Raw genomic sequence first — 5,442 nt, forward strand, 5'->3', positions numbered from 1 at the left:
AAGTTAGTTAGCATATAGCACAACAATGATTTCAGGAGTAGATTCCAGTGATTCATCCCCTATGTATATCACCCAATGCTCATCCCAACAAGTGTCTTCCTTAATGCTCTTTACCCATTTAGCCCATCCCTCCTCCCACAACCCTCCAGCAACCCTCTGTTTGTTCTCTATATGTAAGAGTCTCTTATGTTTTGTCCCCCTCCCTGTTTTTATATTATTTTTGCTTCCCTTCCCTTATGTTTATCTGTTTTGTACCTTAAAGTCCTCATATGAGTGAAGTCATATGATATTTGTCTTTTTCTGACTAATTCCGCTTAGCATATACCCTCTAGTTCCATCCACGTAGTTGCAAATGGCAAGACTTCATTCTTTTTGACTGCTGAGTAATACTCCATTGTATGTACATACCGCCTCTTTATCCATTCATCTATCAATGGACATTTGGGCTCTTTTCATATTTTGCCTACTATAGATAGTGCTGCTATAAACATTGGGGTGCATGTGCTCCTTTGAAACAGCATATCTGTATCCCTTGGATAAATACCTTAGTAGTGCAATTGCTGGGTCATAGGGTAATTCTATTTTTAATTTTTTTAGGAATCTCCATACTGTTTTCCAGAGTGGCTGCACCAGTTTGCATTCCCACCAGCAGTGCAAAAGAGATCCTCTTTCTCCACATCTTCACCAACATCTGTTGTTGCCTGAGTTGTTAATTTTAGCCATTCTGACAGGTATGAGGTGGATCGCATTGTGGTTTTAATCTGTATTTCCCTGATGATGAGTGATATTGAGCATTTTTTCATGTGTCTGTTAGCCACCTGGATGTCTTCTTTGGAGAAGTGTCTATTCACTCTTTTTCCCATTTCTTCACTGGATTATTTGTTTTTTTGGGTGTCAAGTTTGACAAGTTCTTTATAGATTTTGGATACTAACCCTTTATCTGATATGTCGTTTGCAAATATGTTCTCCCATTCTGTCAATTGCCTTTTAGTTTTGCTGATTGTTCCCTTCATTGTGAAGCTTTTTATTTTGATGAGGTCCCAATAGTCATTTTTGCTTTTGTTGTCCTTGCCTCTGGAGACATGTTGAGTAAGAAGTTGCTGCGGCCGAGATCAAAGAGGTTTTTGCCTGCTTTCTCCTTTAGGATTTTGATGGCCTCCTGTCTTATGTTTAGGTCTTCCATCCATTTTGAGTTTATTTTTGTGTATGGTGTAACAAAGTGGTCCAGAGTCATTTTTCTGCATGTTGCTGTCCAGTTTTCCCAGCACCATTTGCTGAAGAGACTATCTTTATTCCACTGGACATTCTTTCCTGCTTTGTCAAAGATTAGTTGGCCATATGTTTGTGGGTCCATTTCTGGGTCCTCTATTCTGTTCCACTGATCCGAGTATCTGTTTTTGTGCCAGTACCATGCTGTCTTAATGATTACAGCTTTGTAATATGTCTTGAAATCTGGGATTGTGATGCCTCCAGCTTTGGTTTTCTTTTTCAGGATTGCTTTGGCTATTCAGGGTCTTTTCTGGTTCCACACAAATTTTAGGATTGCTTGTTCTAGCCTTTCTGTTCTTTTTAAAAAAATTGTTTTGCAACATTTCAGTTTTATGTTTATTTAAGAGAAAGGAAGCAAGTGCAAATGGAGGAGGGGCAAAGAGAGAGAATCCCAAGCAGGTTCCACACTGTCAACACAGAGCCCAATGCAGGACTCAACCCCCCGAACCCTGAAATCATGACTTGAGTGGAAATCAAGAGTCAGACTCTTAAGAGACTGAGCCACCCAGGTGCCTCAGAACTTCTTGTTCTTGTTTTGTTGATACACTATCTCTTGACTGTTTCTGAAGATATTAATGATTTTTTTAAGTTTTCTGTTTTCTCCATGAGTTACATTTCCTCAATTTTATTTTTCTCAGTTATTTGGTGATTCCTCATATGTTAGAATGCCTTTTTTGTTTCTCTGTGATTTCAGGCATTTTTCATAGAATTTTGGAATCAGTTATCATAGAAGAAGGGTGGCTTATGCTACCAGGCAGAGAGCAGAGTGCTAGCAGCATGTCTTCTGGATTTGGGGGCTTCCTGCTGCTCCTAGGACCTCTCTATTCCCCTCTGTCTCTGTCTTTCAATCTGCCTCTGTCTCATCAGAGCCAACACATATGCTCACTACCCTTCATTGCAAGGAAAAACATTGCTAAAAAACTCTCACATTTCAGTAGAAACATGGGAAAGGAAAAGAGATAACTGCTTCAGTTATGACAAATACAGTATTATAATCATGCACCTTAAGAATGTCCAGATTAATCCAATCCTAACAACATTCCTGAATGAATTTCACAAAACTCTTGCTTTCTACAGTCAGTTATTCTGGACACACACACACACACACACACGCACTCTACCATCTTGCTCCCTGCTGATTATTCTACCTGTGTACCGTACATTTTTCACACAATGGTCCACAAGTTTCTTAGTTTTGTGAAAATATAATTTTATTTCATGTAACAAATTTATTATCTATCATGAGCTCCTAATATGATGATATTAAAAATCTCAATTTATTCAAATTCCATTTCTCTTAGTCCAATTCAGTGATTCCTTTAAACCAATCCCAATTTTTTTCATTTACATTTAACATATATGTGTTCTTATTTTACCCCTAACCCATATTCCTTAGTCAAGGGGGTATGTAGTCATTAAGGAACTGCCACCCTACAGTGGTGGTGGGAACAAAAAGTCTTTTAGTCTCCCTTTTTCTTCATCCTGTGCTGAGATCCTTTTTAATGATATGACTTGACTCATGTAGAAGTGAGGAGCATGTGTGAAGTGTATTTTACACTCGGAGAATAATTGTCATTGGGTGAGTCACCTGGTACTTTAGCATTGCTAATCTCACCCATTGCTGGTATGGTCCACTCACATTTCTGCTTACTACTTTCCCAGTTCCAAGACCTTTTGGTCAACTTGTCCCTTCTCCCAAATATGAATACACCATTTCACTGTCCCTAGTAGAGTGTTCCACATCTATGAGGATGCTACCTTTCAAGATTTTCAATGGGCAGTGGGATACAAGACCATTTATTCTCATATTCTTACTTAAAGCTAATTATATCATCTCCTCTTTCTGCCACACTCCTCCACACACCAGACTCCTAACGGGGAGTAGCAGAACACATGGTCACTGCAATACTAATTTACTTATTTTCTAAACTCTCCTCTTGCTATGAAGTTTCATCTGCTATGAAAAGCAGAAAGACATCTGTTCACCCTGCTAGTGGACCGACATCAAATCCTTTTGCTCTTAAACTGAGATGTCTATTGACTTGTAAAAGCTTAAAATATAGCTTAGAATACAAAATGTAGAAGTGCTTTGTTCTTACCTGGGGGCTCTTCCTTCCCTGAGCAGGAGGGGCTCCCTTAACTCATTGCCCAATAGGAAGAAGGTGGCAGTTCAATAGGGAAAACAAGAAAGTTCACATCAGTTATATTTAATGATCACTCCACCACAAATTAATACTTCCTATGCCATCTTGCCATACATTTCTTGTCTCTGCAATAAGACTGAGTAGGATTGTCTCGAATGTGTCTTTAGCTTGAGTCTGAATGAGGCTGGAATCATAAACTTCAGTCTGCATGGTGTTTGTCTGTAGTTTGTCTTCATGTAAGGACAGTAGAGCTAGTACTTTGAGTAGGCCAATGGGTCAGCTCAAGAGAGGCTGAGATAGTCTGCGATGAGCCTGACTGGCGAAATGTTAAATTCTTTTTCCTATCTTTCCTGGAAGGATCTTTCCTTTGTCCAGATATCTTTTCTTTTTTACTGTATTAGTTTCTTGCAGGTATCTTAAGGAAAAATTGACAAACCTAATTGCACGTATTTAAAGTGTACAATGTGATGATTTGACATACATATACATTGTGAAATGATTACCAAGGTCAAGATAATCAATACAACCATATCCTCACATAGTTAACTCTTTTTGTGTGTGTGGTGAGATAATTAGTCCAATTCTTAGAGACACAGGTGCTCTAAGGCCTGTTAGCAACAATTGGCAGGGCCAAATAAAAGCAATCATGCCTGTCACACTGTATTTCATTGTCTTGATGCTCTACTTTGTACCACAAGACTACATTTCTCAAGGCTTGGCAGAGAGAGAGACAGAGAGGGAGAGAGAGAGAGAGCTAAAAAGACACACCCTAGTGCTCTAACGTCCAGGACTAATGAACACAAAACTCAGTGGGCACTGTATTACCAATCTATTTACAGAGGAATAGGAAGATTAAATTCTCTCTAATGACTGCTCAGCATTAACCTAACTTTGGATCATTTTTAAATCCCAATTTTTCCAAAAGCCTGTTAAGTGTTGTCCTAATTTTATTTGATACAATAATTATTTGGTAAGGATAGCATTTCTTTATGCTTCAATGGACTATATTATCTTGTAGGCAAAGAACCAGTGATTGTAAAGAAGGAAGAATCAAAACTCTATTTGCAAGAAGTTCAGTTACAAAAAGTACTTCTTGAAAATTTAAAAAGAAAGTCCAATTCCACTTTTAAAATCATTAATTGGAAGGAAGATGAATACATTCCATCGTAACTAGAAAATTATACAACTAATTTTAAAATATCATCTAACAATTTTTCAATGTAGTACTCATAATTAACCCTTCTTATAATAGAGAGATGACCGACTTTTCACACTTTGTCCATTTTAAAAATAAAAATATGCATGAGCAGAAACAGCATGCCTTGATGGATTCAGAATTAGAAGCCGAAGGCTTGTTCTTCAATGGAACTTTGTTAAATGTTTTTTTAATTTTATTTATTTATTTTGGGAAAGAGAGAGAGACAGAGTGCGAGCAAGGGAGGGGCAGAGAGGGAGACACAGAATCCGAAGCAGGCTTCAGGCTCTGAACTGTCAACACAGAGCTGTCAGCACAGAACCCGACGCAGGGCTTGAATCCACAAAGCATGAGATCATGACCTGAGCCTAAGTCGGCAGCTTAACTAACTCAGCCACCCAGGTGTCCCCAGTGGAATTTTTTTTACATTTTTTAATCTTTATTTATTTTTGAGAAAGAGAGAGAGGGAGAGGGACAGAACAGGAGCTGGGAGGAACCGGGAGAGAGGGAGACACAGAATCTGAAGCAGGCTCCAGGCTCCAAGCTGTCAGCGCAGAGCCTGACACGGGGCTCGAACTCACGAACTGCCAGTTCATGATCTGAGCTGAAGTCAGATGCCCAACCGACTGGGCCACTCAGGCGCCCCTGGAACTTTTTTTAAAAAATCACTAAAGTGTACCACAATTTTTCTTTCATGGAATACATTTTTCAGCTTCATGTATCAATCAGAGAACTCTAGACTGATTCATTAAAGCTTCTAATAAAATTTTATGATCTGAAGACCGATTAAGAGTCTTAATTCAAAACAAAGACAGTTTCTTTCTTTCCCCCTGG

This window comes from Panthera leo, chromosome A2 (genome assembly GCF_018350215.1).
Source record: "Panthera leo isolate Ple1 chromosome A2, P.leo_Ple1_pat1.1, whole genome shotgun sequence".
In the NCBI taxonomy this organism is placed as follows: Eukaryota; Metazoa; Chordata; class Mammalia; order Carnivora; family Felidae; genus Panthera; species Panthera leo.